The 22,867-nt window shown below is 42.1% G+C and overlaps 1 protein-coding gene and 1 long non-coding RNA gene across 8 annotated transcripts in view; both read right to left on the reverse strand.

Moving 5' to 3' along the window:
* CDKAL1 (CDK5 regulatory subunit associated protein 1 like 1) overlaps nt 1-22,867 on the reverse strand; it is a 711,422-nt gene that overhangs the window by 143,615 nt on the left and 544,940 nt on the right. The window lies entirely within an intron of this gene.
* LOC131513715 (uncharacterized) lies at nt 16,996-18,846 on the reverse strand. The gene is made up of 2 exons (XR_009262742.1): nt 18,589-18,846; nt 16,996-18,352 (listed from the first exon to the last, which is right to left on the reverse strand). It is a non-coding gene; the product is annotated as an uncharacterized LOC131513715 (long non-coding RNA).

The raw sequence follows: 22,867 nt of genomic DNA on the forward strand, positions 1-22,867 counted from the left end.
ACTCTGCATAGTGCATGACTGTCCCACCCTCCAGCCCCTTCCAGTGGTCTCCTGCTTGTATTCCAATCAGTGTATTCAACGGTTGTAGATATGGGACAGGACGCATTAGCGTGAAAGGGTGGGGTGGTGAGGCCATAGCTATGGTAGACGTCAGTCTGGACTATCAATAACCTTGGAGGCCTTTGGGAAAAGTAGCAGGCAAATCATTTATCTGCTTATTAACAATCATTTATTGCAGTAGAGATAGCTAGGAAGTAACACCTCAGGATTATCTTTATGATTTGAAATAGAGTCAAAACAGTGCAGTGTTGTTAAGGACAAAGCACTGGACAGCTATTTGAACAGGTATGTGCTCAGTTTCTGGATTATAGTTTAAGTCAGACATGAAACCCAAGAAGGTAAGTTGGGGCCATATGTCCTTGGTGAATTGGTACACAAACCTCCATATGTATGTTTTAAGGGGGGGGAAACATGGGCGTCTCTAGGTCTTAGGGGAATGAAGAATAAATTTATCTGAATCAAATAATTAATCAGTCTTGGTTCCCACAACCATTTTCAGGTGTGATGATAGCACCAACTTCTCCTGCTTTCAAAGTTTCAAATGATCTTCAGTTAAACTTTTATAACGCGGTTCCTCTAAAAGATCTCTATGCATAATTAATAATAGTGACATCAGTGGCATTATGTAGGGCTGTTAGAAGTAAAACCAGCTCTTTGCTTCTCTTCTCCCCAACACATAGTAGGTTGACACACGGGAGCACACAATACCTTGTGCTCTGGGTTCCCAGGTGCCCTGCATACAGTAACTGAATGACCACACGAACAGAAGTTCTGTCAAATTTCATACAATGACTACTGAGTCCCATTGACGATGCTGGGAACAGGGCAAGACTTACACCGTTTGCAGACACAAAAATCTGCTCTCTGATGCTAGGTGCACTGTTTAGGGGACAACTGATTTCACCTCAAGTCAAAGGGAACACAAAATACAGTCTAGAACGGAAGTTATTTTTGCTGGATTTGGAGAACCATACATGTGTCTGGTTATCCTTCAGACAAGCTGGAAACATTAAAAAGTGCTTAAAATTCAATAATAATGTAAGTGTTCATATATTCGTGACACAAGAGTATAGATTCATTAAAATGCTACAGATTTTAAAATGACATGTTTTCGTATTTATGCATTTGAAAGAGGTGTATTTATCGTTCTGGGGGTTCGGTGCACTTTGAATCCAAGTCTAATGACAGCCTGCAGAAGAAGGGAGAGGTTGTCTAGTTTGCTAACTTGTCCATCTGTTCGTGCCCTCCCTCCTGCGTGGCCCCCGTTCTCCGACAAGGAAGTAGAGCCATGGCCTTTGAAAGCTGTCGTTCTGGCACTGCATCCCCGAACTAATAAAATGTTCTGGTTTAAAAGTCCCCCCTCCCAGCCCCATTTCAGTCCTGTCCCAGCTTCAGAATGAATGTCCTTAATTTTAAGGAAGCACAGTCCAATAGTTCACACGTTGCCCAAAGAAGGAAATTAAATTATGCTGTATTTCTCTAGCATATGGTCCTGTACAGGGGAAAAAATAGTGTTCGGCCCCTGCCGTAAACTCTGGGGGGAATTTATACAAGAAGGGGATCTTAAGCAGCAGGAAACACACGTATTCATCATTTTACTGCTTCTCCAATTTACTGTGACAGAAAGAGAATAGATCCCAGTGCAAAGTCTCATGAACAGAAGAAATTCAGGAAAGTTCAATCAATGACAGTACCTAGATTTTTATAGCATTTAAAAGTGTGTAACGCTTGTGGCCATCTTTTTTGACCCTTAATGATGGAGCAGGGATGATCTCCATGTTTAAGATAAGGAATCAGGTCTGAAGTTATTAAAGATAAGACTTTTTTTTTAGATAAAAAGCTCACCAAGGCTATTATATCTTAGAAGGAGGGTTAATCTGGAGACAGGCCAGGCAGTTTGGACCCATTTTCAACATCACCCAACTAGTCACGTGGTGGAGGGAAGGCCTGAACCCCTGCCTTCTCATAGCAAAATCGCTACTTTTTACAGATGCCAGAACTAAATCAGTGTTCTCATGGTCAGAAGCCCTGTTTATTACAGACTTTCTGTTCTCTAGTTTGTCAATTCTCGGCAGTGAATGTATTTTTTTTTTAAAGCCAATGAACAGGGTGAATTAAGCAATAATGGGATCTAAATTATTGGGTGAAACACCTAAAAATACCTTAAAAATAAGAAATGAATGGATGGAATATTTAATTTTACTGATTTTACTCCTAAAATGATTTTTTTTCCCAGCTTTATATATGTTCTCTTAATATCTTAAACTGTTAAGGTGTCATCCTGGACCCATGTGTTAGATTTTATGGAGTGACTATTTGTACCGCTCATGGTGCTTACGTGACTAATTAAACCTCACTGAAATGATGTTTCAAACAGAAGCTGTAATTTACTTATTTCTCAGCAAAAACTACGATCATCTGCCTTGTGTCCCATGCATTATTCCATGATTGATTACAGTTACAGTGTAGACTGTATTTTGCATTTGGCAACACATAGGCATTAATCGTCGCTCATTCTTCAATAGTATAATTCATTGAAATACATATTTTGAATCTGGGGCACATACAAGAAGATGTAACCACAGAGGAATAGAGTGCTGTTATGACAAAACATAATTAATAAAACATAGAATGTGTTTTACGAAGTTATGGTTTTAATTTGCTACCTTAAGAAATATGCTCTAGCAATTTTGCACAAGGTAACTTCCCATGAGAATTTAAATCCCCTTACCCTCCCTTTTCTAGGTACTGAAAGGATTATGATTAATGCACACTAAATCTCTCTTAACTGGAGAAGGTCCTAGCAGATTTCTAAAACCAAATTGAAGCTACTTGTAAGTATGATGGTCCTAAATCTGGAGTAAACTTTGTTTGACTTGTGAATTCCTATCCTGTCTGTCCTGGTCGGTCTGTCTCCTCTCCTCTCCTCTCCTCTCCTCTCCTCTCCTCTCCTCTCCTCTCCTTTCTGGATGTTATTACACAGCAGGGGACACACTGTGTCAAAAGTGGACCCAGCCGGAGGCAGCACAAAAGAGCAGGGTCACATACACCCCCAGCGACCTCAGCAAACAGATGACCTACATTTGATGCAAGCAGTTCACATGAGAAAAAGTAAATCTGTGCTCCTTGCATTGAACCTGTATTTTAAGAGGCAATTAGGTATATACAAAGTAAATATGTGTAAGATAAGTATTACAGACATACGTCACTCTAGATTCATACAAGACATCAGCGAAATTATATACGTTCATGTAAATGTGCACATGGTCCTCCGTCTCTTAATTCCTCAATCTTCATAAACAAATGTACTAGTGGGAGGTTAGTACAAGTAAAAACAGCATTAATGGGTCGCATATTAATATTTATGTTTTACTATATAAAGACCTTGCATACATTATGACTCTGTTTTGCAAGCTGAATGAATAACTAACGTTACATTATGTATGGGTACATATTAAACAGACATGTCTACACTTTCTTAGTTCAGGATATGATTAATGCAGCCTATCAGAAGCCAGATGGTGCAGAACCAGAACCATCAATCAAAATGAAAAGACCACTGCGTGCTATCCACAATGAGGTTCTCACAAATGGAGATTCTGTTCACAGACCCTAACTGGTAATAGGCAGAAAACGCCAAGAACATAGCTACACTGTCCCACTGGGATAAAAAGTCGTAGCTCAGGCTTGGCTAGATAAAAAATCTGGCACAGGAACATTCATTGCTGGAGCCCTGAGCAGCGGAGCCGGGAAAGCCTGAGCAAACCAGACAGCCTGTCCTTAAAATTAAAAAAAAAAAAAAAAAAAAAAAAAAAAAAATTAGAAGCTTCTAAATTATTTTAATAATGTTTGAACTGATGACAGTATCTGTCAAACAGTACCCATTTCCCATATGATTTAGCATGGGACAATGCCACGTAGTCACAAAGCAGCTGCCACGGTCTGCCTGACAACGTGAGCTGCCGTCCTGTTTCTCCTGCACAGGCTTTATTACAAATAACCTCAAATGCTTTAGTGTTACTTTGCAGCCTTTCTCCACGGAATCTAGGGGAAACAATTTTAATCTGTTATGTTTAATACTAATGACTATTTTTGGGGAAGTTGTAGGGAGAAGGGTGGTCCAAGATGTTTCCTGTTCCTTTAATAGCTTTACATAAAAATAACTAGAGAAACACAAAGTGCTTTGTCTTTGTAAATGGATCATGTGTACTTAGAAAATGTTAAATAATCCCCATGCGCCGTGGGACCTAAGGAAAAAAAATTAAAACAAATATATAGGTTCTAATTGCTACTAGTCACTGAAATACCATTTGGGATTCTGATTTTGTGGAGTTTTGGGAGATAAACAGATATGCAGGAAAGGAGAAAATTCCAGGAAACACAAACTTCTTCCAGAAGAGTTATGTAGCCAAAATGAGATAAATAATACATTAAACCCACAAATATAAAAGGCTAATGGAAGTGAAAGTATTTGGAAAAATCTAAAGATATTTCTGCTTTACTATAAAAATTATATTACAGCCCGTATAACTTGACATGTGACATAATTTGGAAAGAGAACAGCCTACTTTTTACTCTTGCAGCAATAATGAAAACACGAGTGACTGTGCATATTAACATAAATAAGACCTTAAGTGAAATGGTTGAGTTTGAGATTTTAAAACTTTTGGCATTTTTTTCCCCCTTCCCATTATCATGTCTTAAAATAGGACCGGCATGCTAACTTACGTAAAATTTTGTTACCATCCTTTCTCTAAAAATATGAGCATTTTCCACATTGTTATAAATTCTGTATTCTGTATAGATAATATTTATTGGCTGGGTGTCATTACACTGCACATATACACTACGACTGACTCATATAATCGACTTCCTTAATGGTAGACATTAATTTAAGTTTCTGCTCTCTCTCCCCTGTTATTAATAATAATACAGTGGACATTATTGTGAAAGGTGGCATTTGTGTCTTAAGATTATTTCCTTAGAACAGATTCTCAGAAGCTGACTTGCTGAGCTAAGTGAAAACGTAAAGGCTTTTTCTTAAATTTATGTTCTCATCCAGGACTGAGTAGCCTAAATTTAAAAATCTTTGGTAATTTTGGGGTGCCTGGGTGGCTCAATGAGTTGAGTGTCTGACTACGGCTCAGGTCATGATCTCGCGGTTCACAAGTTTGAGCCCCGCGTCGGGCTGTGTGCTGACAGCGTGGAGCCTGGAACCTGCTTCGGATTCTGTGTCTCCCTCTCTCTTCGCCCCTCCCCACTCGCGCGCTGTCTCTCTGTCTCTCTCTCTCAAAAATAAATAAAAACATTTAAAAAAGTCCTTAGTAATTTTATAGATATAAACGATGTTTCACTGTAAATTAAATTTGCAATATTTTAATAACCAGCTAGGTTAAGACGTTTTCTGTAGTTAACAACTACTTGCCTTCTTAAAATCTTAATGATGTCTTAGAAAAGTATCATTTTTATCTACTCATAAAAAAGAATCACAAAGTAGTCCTCCTTCGAATACTGACTTTGTTTAATTACTTGAAAGTAATGAAGTGTGCTCCTTTAAAATATTTAAAAATATTTTTCCTTAATTCAGACCTTGCATACATTAGGACTCTGATTTGCAAGCTGAATGAATAACTGACGTTACATTCATTTAGGGGTACGTATGAAACAGACATGTTTGTGCCTTCTTGGTTCAGGATGTGATTAAAGGAGTTTCTGGTCTCCCCTGACTCTAGTTCAAATCAGTGAAAATTTAACATAAATGACGCAATGCTTTGAACTGAGCAATAGCATTTTAGAGTAACCTTTGAGATTTTATGGTCTTTGTTTCCAGTGTTGCAAACCCTAAAAAGACAGCTCCTTGCAGGACCTCCCTCCCACGAAATGTGTATCTGGTTTACTTCTACCGAAACCTGAACACTGAGGGGGCCAGCATCAAGTTCCTTTGGCCTCGCTCATGTTGACTTTCTGAAATACGTATAATAACATAGACCTCACCAAAGTCATGAAGAGGCATGGTATGAGCGAAGAGTAATTGTGATCAAAACATACACAAACACACCATTAAATGGCTCAACAAGAAAGTCAAAATTAAACTGATACAGAAACCATGCATCTTTCTAGAACTAGACGTTATCGAGCGAACACCCAAAAGACATCATCTGTCGTGAAGAATAGTATTTCCAAAATTCAGTGATTGATTTTTAAAGATTATATTTTATTTTACATTTTTATTTCCTTAAATCCGTGTTAGTGAATATATAGTGTAATAATGGTTTTAGGAGAATTTAGTGATTCATCACCTACATATGACACCCAGTGCTCATCTCAACAAGTGCCCTCCTTAGTACCTGTCACCCATCTAGCCCATCCCCACCCCCCAACACCCTTCCAGCAGCCCTCAGTTTGTTCTCTGTATTTAAGTCTCTTATGGTTTGCCTCCCTCTCTGTTTGTATCTTATTTTTCCTTCCCTTCCCCTATGGTCACTTGTTTCTTAAATTCCACATATGAGTGAAATCATATGATATTTGTCTTTCTCTGACTGACTTACTGTGTCTCACATAATACACTCTAGTTCCATCCACACTGTTGCAAACGGCACGATTTTATTTTTAAGTAATCTCTGCGACTCACTTGCACTCACAACCCGAGATGCAAGTTTCATGTTCTACCAATTGAGCCAGCCAGGCGCCCCAGCGATGTTTATATTCAGAACAGATAATACACTTAAAAAACAATCATCAGAGCCAACCAGATTTTGGAAAAAATCCAGAGTCATCCAAATTTCCTCTGGCCTAGTCGCAGCCTGTTTAAAGGAAAGTAATATTTACTTCGTTCCACATTATAGAAAATTGTAATATAAAAAGTCAACAATTCAGAAGCACAGACACACAATATTGGCATTATACTGAATGCTCTTTTGTAACTGCGTATTGAACTCTGGCGTACCGTAAGCCCTGGCTACCCTGTATTGTTAAATAGTCTTTGGGAACACTTTCTTACGTTCTAGTGTGGCAGCTCGTGCAGAGGGAAAAATCACGGCTAAGAGACTCACAGGACCGTGACAGAACACTCAGATACAGTTCTCCCTGGCAGGTCTTCTCATCCTGGCATTGGTGACTTCTGCCCTACCTTCCTCTCGCCACCCTGGTTTTCCAACCCTAGCCGCTGTAATTCCTTGGGTGCTGGGTGTGGGATATCTGCCAGGGAGTAAAGGAATGACCACTAGCCTGGCCCATCCCGTGGCCTTCTGCCAGCAGAAGAGCGAAACAGGCAAGCTGCAGTTGCTTTCTTTGATACAAATCCACAGCGGGTCCACATAACCCAAGAGTGGTCGTTGTGTTCTACTGAACCCCTCAAACCTCTGTGGTCTGTATACCTGGCCTCTGATAAAAACCAAGTAACCTGGGAAGTCACATGGAGCTGAGCCAGTCGAGTTTAAATCAACCTCGGGGGCTTAAAATGCTAAGTCCAGTTTGCCAACAGATGGGATGCACCGGAGTTTTGCGTCGCAGAGTAACCGGAAATAAAAGGTGTTTTTACTCTGTAGGATGCAAATACTGAAAATCCACAATAGCCACAAACACACACAAACAACAATGATCAGAAAACCAAAAAACATCTTGTGGTGAAGTGGAAGGCCTGGGAGACGGGGAGGGAGCATATCTGATTTTAAGGTACAGTTTTCTCATTAGCCACCTGCCTGTGCAACTTAGCTCCCGTGGGCCTCGGTTTCCATACTGAAATGGAAAAGAGCGAAAAAGGAAGGGGCTGTATTAAGCTGACCTTATAATCCCTTCCAGTGCTAACATTCAATGAGTCTTATTTTTTTTTAACGTTTTTTATTTTGAGGGGCACCCGGGTGGCTAAGTCGGGTGAATGTCCAACTTGAGCCCAGGTCATGATCTAGCAGTTTGTGAGTTCGAGCCCTGCGTTGGGCTCTCTTCTGTCAAACTGTCAGTGTGGAGCCCATTTTGGGTCCTCAGTTCCCCTCTCTCTCTGTCCCTTCCCCACTCACACTCTCCCCCAAATAAATACATATTAAAAAAAATAAATGTTTATTTTTGAGAGAGTGTGAGAGCAAGCATGAGAGAGCGAGTGGGGGAGGAGCAGGGGTTGGGGGGGGGGGAAGGCCATCCTAAGAGGGCTCTGTGCTGACAGCAGACAGCCTGATGCGGGACTCAACTCACGGACCGTGAGATCATGATCTGGGCCGAAGTCAGACGCTTAACCGACTGAGCCACCCAGGCGCCCCTCAATGATTCTACATACAGACTCTATTACTTTGACTATTTAAGGGACAAACATAAAAATCCATCTATTACCAATATATTGGCATACGTAAGGTAATGTAATTTGGGGTCATATCTAGAGTTATCAGTTATCAGATATTATTCTATCTTTTCTCCCTGTCTTTTTTTTTGGGGGGGGGGTGCTGCAGGACAAGCCTGTTGATGTAAGGGAAGGCTGGGTCGTGTCAATCAAGCTGTGGTACTGATGAGTCGACGCACATCTAAGCAGATTGGAAGGTGCAGGTTACTGTCAGGGCAAGTGTGAATCAGGAGGTCCACTCTGGGTTCACACGTGTGAGTTAGCTTTTTGACCCTTTCCTCCACAGGCTTTTCACTAACTGTTAGGATATCTTGAACTGCCTCAGTGCTATTCTAAAATTTTAAAGTTAAAACACACATACACACACACACAGGCAGCTGACTGGCTCAGCTGGTTAAGCATCCGACTCTTGGTCTCAGGTCATGAGCTCACAGTTTTGTGAGCTCAAGCCCTGAGTTGGGCTCTGGAGCATGGAGCTTGCCTGGGATTCTCTCTCATTTGTATTTTCTTTCTTTCTCTCTCTCTCCTCTCTCCTCTCTCCACCCCTCCTCTACAGACTTGTGCTGTCTCTGTCTCTCTCAAAATAAGTAAGTCAACTTAAAAACACACACAAATTTAATCGGCTCACAGAGAGAACCAGAACAATATTTTCATTTTTCTCCTTTAGATTTCCAGCTGGTTAGATTCTTATCCAGTTGAAGGACCCTGGTGATACTTTCTAGTATCTAATCACGTATGTGCTTTAACCACAATAAAGTTACTTCACTGCTAATACTCTTTTATACATATCTAATTATAACAGTAAGTGTTTACTGATGGAGTTTGTAAAGACAACTGTAACAGCTAACATTTATTAAACACTACATGCAGAGCACTGTTCCCATCTCTTTAACATATATTCCTTTTTTAAATTCCTTCTAATAACTCTATGGGGGTAGGCGCTATTCTTCCTCAATCTCCATTTTAGAGATTAGCTCAGAGAAGTGAAGCAAATTGCCCACGTTGCACAGCTACAAAATGGCAGATTAAAACCCCGGGTAGAATACTTCTCTATTGAAAACTGTCCAAAATAGTTTCAAAGCTTACTGAGTTCTGTAAGTTGTATGGTACAATGGCCCGTTATGCTGTTCAATGCCCCTTAACAGCAAGATGGATGCGATACATTCTATTTAGAAATCTGCCTTAAGAAAAGGTTGTCACTCCTCTTGAACGATAATACATTCCGTTATTACAAAACAAAAGCTGTGCACTTGGCTGTTTACCTATTCGCCTTTGCTCCCCAGAAGACTTGGCTTTTATCCTCCACTGTAGCAATGACTCCGATTTTGTGGGTGAACAACACGGTTCTTCTTATTTTGTATGAGGACATATTATTAGGGACTTTTTACATACATTAGGAACTTTTGTCTGAGGCCTCAGACAAGAACAAAAATAAAAACAAAACAGGTTTTAAGTAACAGAGACAATGCGTTGGCAATACAGAATTACATTTTCATTATAATGACATTTTCTTTGCCCAGGTAAACTCGACCTGATGGGGCAGTGAAATAGTCTGTAACAATTAACTGGGCCTTTTTATTGTCTGCTTTAACATACATTATCTCATGTGATACAGTAACTGTCAGAGAAGACAGGTATGACTTCTATCTGCACCTAGCAGGTAACAAAACTAGTGTCAGAGAAAATAGCTTCTCCAAAGTCAAGTGACAAAATGTCAACTTGAAGTCAGTTCTTCAGACTCTATTTACCATACTTCTGGTGTTCAGTGCAATGAGTCTTATTATTTGTAAATATATATATGTGTATAGATGTATATATTAAATTCACAAATCCTATGACGGAGTGATTTCTTACATTACTTATAAAAATATACTGCTTAAAAAGCAGAACATAGAACTGTTTTTTTGCATTCACTTCACTAGAGATTCAAAATGGTCCAATATGACCCAGCAATTTCACTATACATGTGTGTGTGTGACACTTCAAATTCAAAGCATATTGCTCAAACGTTGCTGAAATCCTTATAGACAATATTATGGTAATTTGTATTATTGTAAAGACTTGTCGCCTTTTTTTTTTTTAATGTTTATTTTTGAGAGAGAGAGAGAGAGAGAGAGAGAGAGAGAGAGAGAGGCAGAGTGTGAGCAGGGAGGGGCAGAGAGAGAGAGAGAGGGAGACACAGAATCTGAAGCAAGCTCCAGGCTCTGAACTGTCAGCACAGAGCCCGACGCGGGGCTCGAACCCATGAACTAAGAGATCATGACCCAAGCCGAGGTAGGACGCTTAACCTACTGAGCCAACCAGGCACCCCGGTTGCTTTTTCTGTAGTCATTCTTTATTCCTTGGGAAATTCACCCTCCACACACCCCTGCCCCCGCTTCCTCCCTCACCGGGTAGCAGATGTGGCTTACGTGGGTCAATTGCACCCCCTGCTCCTGGGGTGAGAATCCTGGCTGGCTTAAGTCAATCTGACTCCGATTTCAGTGAAGTGCACACAACCCAAATCAGTCGGGGTTGATGGGACTTCGCTGCATCTTCCAGGACAGGGTCTGTTCTCCCCTCTACACTTGGTAGCATGAGGAACCATGAGTGGGGCTACAGTAGTCACTCTAACTCCAAGGAAGCGAGCCTGAGAATAGCTGATATATCAAAGACTGCCAAGTAATAGAACAAAGATTGCTAGTGGGGACTGCCTTTGAGCTCTGAATCAAGCCTTGTTTAATGCAAAATCTATCTTGATATATTTAAAAAGTTTTTTTTTAATTAAAAAAATTTTTTTAATGTTTATTTATTTTTGAGACAGAGACAGAGCATGAGCAGGGGAGGGGCAGAGAGAGAGGGAGACACAGAATCTGAAACAGGCTCCAGGCTCTGAGCTGTCAGCACAGAGCCCGACGCGGGCTCGAACTCACGAACTGTGAGATCATGACCCAAGCCGAGGTAGGATGCTTAACCGACGGAGCCACCCAGCCACCCGTATTTAAAAAGTTTTTAATTTAAATTCTAGTTAGTTAACATACAGTGCAATATTGGTTTCAGGAGTAGAATTCAGGGATTCATCACTTACCTACAACACCCAGGCTCAAGTGCCCTCCTGAAACCCATCTAGCCCATTCCCCACCCTATCTTGATTTCAATTAAGGAATCCACTAAACTATGAATTATCTCTTCGTTGAAGTCAGCATGAGTTGGGTCATTCATACCACAATCCTAAATAAAATATCCAGTAAGTTCGTTAGGATCCTTAACGGTAGGTCACATTATCAGATTAAGTACAATATGGGTAAAACTAGAAATTCAAAATGGTAGATTCTGTTTGAGCTGTATAAACAGAAGACCAATTCACAGGGGGGCAGACGGTGTGTGTGTATTCGTGTGTGTGTGCACACACACACACAGTACAGGTTGGGGCGAGGTACAAAAGTAATAAATGCGTAGGGTAAGCGCCAGGAGAAATGGGAAGAGGGGCCGTGTGCAGATGCAGAAAAGGACCACCATTGAGGCCTCAGCTGAGGTGGCAATGCATAACTTTATCATGATGCCAACGAGCATCATCTCACTCGGAGCATCTGGAAGCAATGTCACACACACACACACACACACACACACACACACACACACACACACACACACAAGTTGTGCAGGCTTGTGTGATCCAGGCATTGGTAGATTATAAAGCACCCCAGCTGATCCTACTGTGCCACGAGGCTTGTGGACCTCTGGGACACAAGGGCATACTCCATCATGAGACGCTTGCACACTCTTCGGACGGCTGCGGAAGAAAGCACACCCTGCTTGCCAACCATCCCCCCGAATTTTATATAAATGGGACATTACTGGTAGAAAAGAAAAGACGTGTTTTAATTGTGACAGATGGAAATCCAGCGGAAACCACTGCTTGTTCACACAAGCTTTTTAATTTACCACGTGTGCACGGCAGCCTGAAGGTGCTTGAGAAACACACATTCAGGGGTACCTGTGTAAGGTGCAATCAGACCTCGGAAAAATACCACCTTCGTTCTCTAAACGAATGTTTATTGAACATCTACTGTGTGTTGGCCACTGTGCTAATCCCTGAGGGTGACATCCCCGACTGACACAGTACCGGTCCTCAAAACGCCCACAGCCACCCAGGGGAGGCAGAAGGACAGTGAGGTTGGGGGAGCACATTAAAGGGACACCTCACCCTGGAGCAGGTGGGCAGCAGAGGAAGACAGGAGTCTTCCTCCCAGAGGGTGATCTGAAGGGGAGAGATGAGATGGGGAAGGAAGTACCAGTAGCTTATAATTTGGTAGGGCTGGAGCTCAAGGGAAAAGGGAAGGAGCTACCGGCCATACAGGGCCTAACACTGGGGGCTTTCGTTCTGTAAGTGACCGAGGGCTGTGAAAGTACTTTGCATGGGGGATTAACACAACGTGCACTGCATCTTGCAAATACTCCCAGCAAAGCGGTGGGAGAATGGACTGGGGTTTGGGAGGACAGTGAGGATGGAAACAGAGAAGTCCGCCCAGACAGAGGAAGAGATCCAGCAGCAAAAGGCCAGAGCTGCCCCGGGGCAGCTGCAGCGAAGACGATGAGGTCCCATCTAGGTGAATCACACACATAGATCTGGAAAAATACGACCAACCAAAAGTAGCGGGTGAAGGGAGAGGGAGAAGCTGGAAGGATGTGTTCATATGCATCAAGGTCGTAAAGAGAAGAGGACCAGTCCCGCACAGTCCCACGCTGCGGAGGCACCACCCAAAAGGCAGTGCCCCGGAGTCCGCTGCCTGGACATCTGGGATGCAGGGGCGGGGCCACAGGTGCTCGAGGAACAGAACCCTGGTGTGAGAAGCAATCCAGAGAAGCTGGAAGGGGCAGGCTGGGAAGGGGTGAGGAACCCTGGTAGAGATCATACACTCACATGCACGTATAGCGTTAGGAACTTCTTACCCGGATACTATGAAATTATAAACTCAGGTAAGCGTTTTTGCAATCCTCAAGGGAAGTTTGAAACGCACGTCTGTTACATATTCAAAATTTGTTACTATGAATACTTAATTTGAATAAGACTTTCCATCCATGAGTTGAAACCATTCGTCTTTATTTAAAAATGAGTACATGTGCATGTCGGGACTAAAGGGAAAACCGGTCAATGTTTGTTGAAGCCCATCGAGTACCAAAAGGGAATGCTGAATCACTGATCAGGCCTCCAGAGGTGTCGCTGATAGACAGACCTGGGGTGTTAGCAGCTGCGGACCTGCTGGGGCACAGAGTGAATGATATCCTGCTGCTCTAAGCCTCCCTGAAGATTGTGACAGTATTTGGTAGAGATATTAAGTTTGCCTCAGTTTCGGTGAGCAAACTTTCAGGTTCTGGCCTTATCTTCTTCAAGTAGGTGAGAGAGGAGGGACTGGGAAGTCCGATGCGCTCATCAGCAGACGGACGGGTCTGTGATATATGTGGGCTTTCTAGGACAAGAGCAAGAGTGCTTCTGTTCCTTCCACAGGGGGCCCCGGAGCAGGGACGCGCTGCACCAAGTTAGCGCATACACTGAATTTTCCACAAGACTCTTGCCTCGGACGCTATCGACTCAATTTACGGTAAAAACGCCCACATTTAATTTCTGACTACACTTGAAACCATTTAAAGAATTTTAAGGCCAGTAATAAGGTGGGAAAATACTATCACCCGGAAAACATGGGCTATTTGTGGAGAATTAGGTTATCCCAGCTAATCTTGATATTAGCCAGAGGTTTTATTTTAGCCGTGGCATGCACACATCTATCTGCATCTGTTTATATATCTAATATACATACATGTACATACAAATATTGATAAAAACACATTTTCAAGGTCTGTATTTCACATTTCCCTTTTTAAAAGTTTTAATTATTATTATTTTATTAAGGCCCCAATGTGGGGCCCGAACCCATGACCCTGAGATCAAGACCCGAGCTGAGATCAAGAGTTGGACACTCAACCAACTGAGCCACCCAGGCACCCCCACATCTCCCTTTTAAAAGTGACTAAATCAATATTACATTTTAAATTCTGGAAGGGTTAAAACAGACCTATGCTGCATGAAAATATTCTAATTCCAGTAACCAAGTTAAATAAAGCTAAGTCTATCAGATTAATCCGTCTGGAATGAGAAAATATTAAAATTCAAAAAAGCAGGGGCACCTGGGTGGCTCAGCTGATTAAACATCTGACTGGCTCATGTCACGATTTCATGGTTTATGGGTTTGTGCCCTGCGTTGGGCTCTGTGCTGACAGCTCAGAGCCTGGAGCCTGCTTCAGATTCTGTGTCTCCTTCTCTCTCTGCCCTGACCCAGCTGCCATTCTAACTTTCCCTCTCAAAAAATAAATAAATGTTAAATTTTTTTTCAAAAAAGCACAGTGTAAAGGATATCTACTTTATGTCATAATGAAGACTTCAGGATCCTGAGGTTCACATCTTTATAGCCTGGAGGAAGAAAAGGCTTTGCACAGGACTCATGCTCAATTTAAGAAAATACAGTATTTTGGGGGCTCCTGGGTGGCTCAGTAAGTTAAGCATCTGACTCTTGATTTTGGCTCAGGTCATGATCTCAGGGTTTGTGAGTTTGAGCCCCACATTGGGCTCTGCACTGGCAGCGCAGGGCCTGCTTGGGATTCTATCTTTCCCTCTTTCTCTGCCTGTACCTCTCTCTCTCTCATATTAAATAAGTAAACAAAAAAAAATATGGTACTTTCAAAATAACAGGTCTAACTTCTTTACTCTTTCTGTAGTGGATATACTGTAAATCGGTTGTAAAAACATTATATTGTATTCTTTTTAAGTTTATTTATTTTTTGAGAAAGAGAAAGATAGTGCACGCATGCGCACGCGAGTGTGGAGGGGCAGAGAGAGGGAGAAAGAGAGAATCCCAAGCAAGTTCTATGTTGTCAGGACAGGGCCGGTACCGTGGGGCCTGATCTCAGGAACCAAGAGATCATGACCTAAGCAGAAATCTAGAGCTGGATGTTTAACCAGCTGAACCACCCAGGTGCCCCAGTATATTGTATTTCTAAAATGCAAACTCTAAAATGTAGGACTTACACAAATCTCAGATTTTTATTAGGAACCTATACAGATTACATGAAGTACACTTTGACTAGTGTTTAGGAAAAAAAAAAAAAAACAAAACTATACCAACAATATCCTCAATTTAGATTCCTTTCTATTCAAGGTTTTTGGTTTTATAAATAAAGGTCGGTGCTTTACACCAAGCGCCATGTGGCTCAGGGTTTTGTTTTGTTTTTTGATGAAATCATATGTCTGTGATAAGGTCTGGAGGTGTGAGCGAATATGGGGGTAGGTAGAAGGAAGTAAAAGACCACAGAACCCTGAGATCAACAGCCACGGCACCTGCTACTCAGGAAAAATTAAGATTTCTACGTATACTTCTGCAGGAGTTTTGGAGGAGAAAACAGGTTAATTTCTTCAATCAACAAATATTTACAGAGTGCCTCCCCTGTACCAAGCATTGTTGTAGGTATTGAAGAAAAAGATTTAGATAAAACGGACAAAATCCCTCTTACATTCTAGTGACTTTAAATTTGCATCAACAACAATAATGACAAGAGGACGAGTTATTGAGAATGCCCACTTATTAGGCACTTACTGGGTACTGGGTACTCTTCTAGAAGCCTTCCATTTCACCCTTACGACAGTCCTATAAAGCAGGTACAGGCAAATTTCACTAATTTCAAACTGCACATTTCTTTACATTTTAGCATCTCTCAGTTTGAGAAGTGTCTTCTAATCAATGGTGTCTCAACATTATAATGGGCGATGCCTCTTTCCTTTCTGAGCGTTCTATAAATTAATGGCAAGTCTTAAAATTAATAGTTTTACAGTTTTATGCTCATTTTACACAGGAAACAGAGGTAAAAAAAAAAAACTGAAGTATCTTGGCAAGGTCCTACTGCTGGTAGGTATAGGAGTTAGAATTTAAAAGTTTTGAATGTAGGGGCACCTGGGTGGCTCAGTTGGTTGGGTGACCGATTTTGGCTCAGGTCATGAGCTCGTGGCTTGTGAGTTCGAGCCCCACAGGCTGTCAGCACAGAGCTTCAGATCTTCTGTCCCCCACTGTCTGCCTCTCCCCCTTTTGCACTCTCCCAAAAATAAATTAATTAAAAATAAATAAAGTTTTGAGTGTAGAAATATGCAAAATCAAAAACCAAATTATTCTTTTTTTGTGACTATTTCTGACAACTAAGTAGCTACACTCAAAAGAGAAATACAAATGAAAACTATAGTAAGATACCACTTTTTCCCTAAGAGGAACAGATTTTAAATGTCAGCTGACATAGTATACAGGGGAGGGTGTGAGGAAACACTGTTTTACGTTGTTGATGGAAATGTAGTCTGGAACATCTTGTTTAGTGGGTATCTTGCAATTCCTACCATGATTTAAAATGTACACACCTAGGTATGATACAGCCATTCTATTTCTAGCAATTTATCAGCCAGTTAATATTTATACATACATGAAGTGACATGTTTGTGAGATTATACACTGCGGCACTGCCTGTAAGATCAAAAGATCAGAAGCCACCCAAAGATCCATCAGTAAGAGTCTAGTTAAATGTGGCCAACATCTGGTATAGAATAGATACATTTATTTTTTTTAAAAAAGGAACAAGGCAGCTTTTTAAGTACTGATTGAAATTATCTCCAAGATAGGTTATCAAGTGCAAAAAGAAACATAAGAATTTGTAGTACGTTAACATTTGAATTTAAAAAAGCATGTATCTACACAAAAACACACAGGTAGGCATGTGCTTATATGCACAAAAGTAACTCTAGAAATATACACATAAAACCAGAAACAGTGGTTGCTTCTGGAGAGGGGAACAGGGGTCTGTAAGGGTTAGGAGGAAGGCTTTCTTTGAATACAGTATTAAGCATTTTATTATCAATTTTATAATTAAAAACCAAGAAAAAACTTAGTACATTCTCCCACAACTGTGGCCATTACTACTCGGAACGTTCCAATTATGTAGTGACATGGACAAAGTGTCAAACTGGGAGTTTAGAGACTGGGTTTTAACCCTGCATTTTCTGTGGGTCGATAAGTAAGTGCTTTGCATAGTTATGGTATGCAGATCAAAAGAAAAGTAAAATATACATACTTCATGTATGCAACACATTAAGTTCTAGCCCATATTTCAGGGCCTTTTCCTGGAGAGGCGAAAAAAAACCAACAAGGCATGATCCCTGTCCTATGATAGTCACAGCATAGTAGAGTGGAAGGGTTGTGTCAATGGTAAATATGTAACAGGGCAAAGTAATTAAGTGCAGTATTTGTGACCATCTCTCTCTACTGCCCTGTTGGATAAGAAGCATCTTACCCCCATTACTGTGCCTGTCCCCTAGGGAAAAACTCCCATTTACTGAATGGAACTGGATTCTAAGAGCACAGCAAATCAAATAATCAAAGCACACGTGCGTCAGAGTGGAAGCATGAGGACGATTTCCTGTGTGTGTCGGAAAAGATGCAAAGAAGGTGAAAGTAAACTGGGTTTGGAAGGATGAATCCTACAGGACAAAGGAGCCTCTTCCTTACCTATAGAGGTAGAGGTGGGATGGGGCGTGGCAGGATTACAAGAGCCATAAAGGCTTGCCCAGCCCCATGGTTTAGGGAGACATGAAGAGATGCCAGACCCCCGTGCTGAGTTGTCACATTACTATCGTCAATGGCAGGAAAGGACCAGAACGCACCATGTTGAAGATCCCAAGAATTATACCCCCAACAGAAACATAATAGAGGGAAAAAGGCAAGAATATCTAGCACATTGTGTGGAGAAGCGAAAAAGTAGAGTGGTAAGAAAATAGAAGCACAAAGAATTGGACAGAGGAAGATAATCAGCTTGCACAAGAGACACTGCACAAACCAGGGGAACGTCAGAATGCCCCAGGCAGGCATAGTGCTGAGGGGAAAGGCACTTTAAAACCTTAAATACACCGGGGCGCCTGGGTGGCGCAGTCGGTTAAGCGTCCGACTTCAGCCAGGTCACGATCTCGCGGTCCGTGAGTTCGAGCCCCGCGTCAGGCTCTGGGCTGATGGCTCGGAGCCTGGAGCCTGTTTCCGATTCTGTGTCTCCCTCTCTCTCTGCCCCTCCCCCGTTCATGCTCTGTCTCTCTCTGTCCCAAAAAATAAAAAAAAAAAAAAAAAAAAAAAAAATAAAACCTTAAATACACCAACTGAAACTTTTAAACTAAATCTGAAGAAGAAAGTGTTGATAAGAAATAAAAAATCAAGAGTAAAGTCAAACAAGCAGCTTTAAAATCATCCCCCTTTACAGGTGCCTGGGTGGCTCAGTGGGTTAAGTGTCCAGACTCTTGATTTCGACTCAGGTCATGATCTCACAAGTCATGGGTTTGAGCCCTGCGTACAGCCCCGTGTTGATGGCACAGAGCCTGCCTGGGATTCTCTCTCTCTCCCTCTCTCTCTGGCCCTCCTCTGCGTGTGTGTGTGTGCACGCACACACACACACACACACACACACACACACACACACACACACTGTCTCTCTACAAAAAAATAAACATTAAAAATTAAAAAAGCATCCCTCTTTAAAAGAAAAACATCCTAAAGTGAATTGGAGAGATCTGTTCTATGCACAGTAGCTAGATTATTATACCTTACAGTAATTAAACGTGGAATATTCTCCTTTCTTACCCATGTATGTTCCACATATCAATGGGGGTAAATTAAAAAGAATTTGGGTTTTTAAAATTCCTTTATTTTTATTTGACACGTGTGCATTTAAAATACCTCCGGAATTCTGAAAGGCACCCAGAGGTAGTGTTGAATAGTGGAAAATATTAACAGTCATTAGGAGAAGCTGGTTATCTTATTTTTTTTCCCAGATGCTAACATTCTAGTCTTCCAACTTCAAGATAAGAGTGTTAATGTATACACTGAAAAAGCACTGCAAATCCTAACTGTAATCCTGTCTCCTTAATCTTGCACAAAAACCCCTGAGAGGATGAATTATTGGCCTGTGGAAACACTTGCATTTCACTATTCTTTGGCAACAAAATTCTGGAAATTGTGCAAGTCAGAATCTGTACTGCAGGTTGGTAATCATAGGAGAGGCACACACACTGGGGCCTTTCAGCCACTGAAATAATGTGCTGAGGAAGACACAGGCCAGGCCTGGGGAGCTCATTCCAAAAACGGTATCAACCCACAGCCCACCAATCACGGGACTCCCGACAGTCTTAAAACTTGAGCAGTAGAGCTAAAGAAAAAAAAAAAGGCAGTAACAGCTTCCTCATTTCTCTAGTGAATGCCTACACTGGTTGCTGTGAACATCACTAGCATTAATGTTTCTTGGTACATTTCAATAAAAATAACTTCAGCTACAAAGAAGTCATTAATTAGATTTTATGATGAAATGTATTGCTGAGAGGGGTGCCTGGGTGGCTTAATCAGCTAAGCATCTGACTTCGGCTCAGGTCACGATCTCACAGTTCATGGGTTTGAGCCCCATGTCAGGCTCTGTGCTGATAGCTCGGAGCCTGGAGCCTGCTTCCGATTCTCTGTCTCCTTCTCTCTCTGCTCCCCCCCCCCCGCCCCACCCTGCTCATGTTCTGTCCCTCTCTCAAAAACAAATAAAACATTAAATAATTTTTTTAAATGTATCGCTGAGAAACAAAGTGTGCTTTTCAGGGTGGGGGGCAAAAGGTATGGGCAGTTTTTAATTTAACTTCTGTTTGTGTCTTCCACACTATTTTCCAGATTTCCCAGGTTAAAACGTTGTTACAAGATTTTAGAGAACTAAGGTCAAATGAGTAAGTTGTTTTACCTTCTTTTTTTATTTAAATTCCAGTGAGCTAATGTACAGTGTGATATTAGTTTCAGGAGTACAAGAGAGTGATTCAAAACTTCCATACATCACCCGGTGCTCGTCACAACAAGTGCCCCTCTTAATCCCCATCATCTATTTCCCCCATCCCCGCCCCCCCTCCGCCCACCTCTCCTCTGGCATGTTTTATCTTCTGTTTTTTTTTAAATTTTTTATTTATTTTGAGAGAGAGCTAGAGAGCACAAGTGGGGGAGGAGCAGAGAAAAGGAGAAACAAAATCCCAAGCAGGCTCTGCACCATCAGCCCAGAGCCTGACGTGGGGCTCGAATTCACAAACCGTGAGATCATGACTTGAGCCGAGATCAGATGTCAGGTAGTTAACCGAATGCACCACCCAGGTGCCCCTGGTGAGCTGCATCTTCTTAATTAAAATGGTAAATGTTGGCAAAAGTCTATCTCACATAGGTGTCAGCCTCTGAGAGTAGACCAGGCATGTGACACAACAAGGATGGGATGAGGAACAGGAGCAAACATTTCCCCACGCCCGTCACACACACGCACCGGAGGTTTTAAAATAATTCTTTTAAATTCCGTTCCATTTTGGGTTTTCTTTTCTTTCTACCTTTCTATCTCAATTTGCCAAAGCGAAATGTGTCATATACCTGCAACCTGGGTTGCCAGATAAAAAGAGGATACCTAGCTGCATATAAATTTCAGATAAATGAATACATTTTTAATAAAAATACATCCCACATATTGCCTGAGACACATCTGTATTAGAAAAAAGTACTCACGGTTTATCTGAAACTCAAATTTAACTGGGGGTCCTGTATTTTCATTTGCTGACTCTGGTAGCCCCAATGTATCAAGTGAATAGCGTGCCGTCCTGGTGGGGGTGGGAAAGGTTGGTAGATGACAGTGCACAGCAGCGACAAGACACAGAACATGGTTGGGGCAGGGTACAAACACTGATGACAGGGGACAAGAGGCGGTGACCAGTGGGGCTGGGGGAGGCAAGGGCAGTACCGTGCCCCAGCCCTTGGGACAACATGATTCCTGGCCCTGCCTTGTCCTCGTCTCTTCCTGATGCTAGTAAGTATCATGGAGGCAGGATACAACCAACGGCAGTACAAACTTTTAGGTTTTTAGGAGGTATTTTTAGGTTTGATAAATACGTTGAAAACACAGTAACCACCATCTACACAGATCCACTATGTAGATCTTCTTTTGGTTATTTTTTATCGATACTTTTATACTGAATGTTGGCAAAGGATTTCATTATGAACTTTGCTCTTCCCCAGTTACTAACATTTCTGAGCATGTTTGGGTGGAGAGGTGGAGGGGTTTCCATTTTCTGCCCATGACTCCACCTGCCCGTGGAAGGAAGTCACAAATGCCAGCCGATGTCTTGATAAATGGGACAGGACAGCGTTTACCTGCTTCTAAGCTGCCTTGCTGCCGTCTTCCTATTTCTACGCGTCAGGATTTCAGTTGATTTTCTCCTCCGCCTTTCTCAAGTGATTTAGAATCTGACTTGCCCTGTTTCTCTGGCATGGACACTCGCCGTACTGGTCCTAAAGAGTTCCAAAGCCTTTGGCCAGAACCCCTGTGAGGCCTATCTGCCCAGCCCCCACGCCCATAGGGAGGAGTCAGGCAAGAAAGCAAGTTGGACGGGCTCTATGAGAAACGGAGTGCAGGCAGTGCCCAATCCGCTAAGTCTCTGATGTCCAGCTTTATTCAGGATGACTTTGCCCCAGGCTGATGGTACCTGAATCAGGTGCGTGGGAGGTTGGGGGAGTGGGGAGAGAGTGAAGGTGAAGGTGGTGGTTTTTAGGACAGGCTTGGCTGCTTTACAAGGAGGTCATTGGTCTCCCCCACTTCTGTCTTCTGTCTCTTATTCCTTCTTACACATCTATTTCTACACAGAGTTTACCTATTTATTTTGAGAAAGAGAGAGTGCAAGCAGGGGAGGGGCAGAGAGAGAGAGGGAGAGAGAGAATCCCAAGCATGCTCTGCACTGTCAGCGCAAAGCCCAACGTAGGGCTCGATCTCATGAACGGCGAAATCATGACCTGAGCCGAAATTGAGAGATGGACACTTAACTGACTGAGCCACCCAGGCAGTCCCAGAGTTGACCTTTAAATTTAGACTGGGAACAGAGGAGAGAGGCAGGTAAGAAGGCCCAGTTTGACCTTGAGCTTGAGCCGTCAATCTGCCTTTTATCAGAGCATCTTACACTGTGGCTTTTCAGCTACTTGTGGTGCAGGGGTGATGGCCCTGGACCCTGGAGCTAGACTATTCTGTAACTTACTAGCTACGTGACCTTGAGCAATCACTTAATCTCTCCACGTCTCAGTTTCGCCAACTGTAAAACAGGATAATCAGAAGGTATGAGGAGTAAGTGAGTTATGTGTGTGTAAAGCTATGAGGAGAGCGCCAGTTACAGGGTGTGCTCTAAATAGTTGAGTAGTAATCATAATCATAGTCGTAACCACACCACCAACCAAATAGGTCCACTGAGATTCCATTCTCTTTGCCAAACTTCGGGGTGAGGTGACTGGCAAATCAGAATTCTGACATCCATCGGGTGGTGGCTATATCATTTTAGCAACATTAAAATCTCTGCCATTTACACACGCTTCCATACTACCCATC

Source organism: Neofelis nebulosa, chromosome 6, assembly GCF_028018385.1.
Source record: "Neofelis nebulosa isolate mNeoNeb1 chromosome 6, mNeoNeb1.pri, whole genome shotgun sequence".
NCBI lineage: Eukaryota > Metazoa > Chordata > Mammalia > Carnivora > Felidae > Neofelis > Neofelis nebulosa.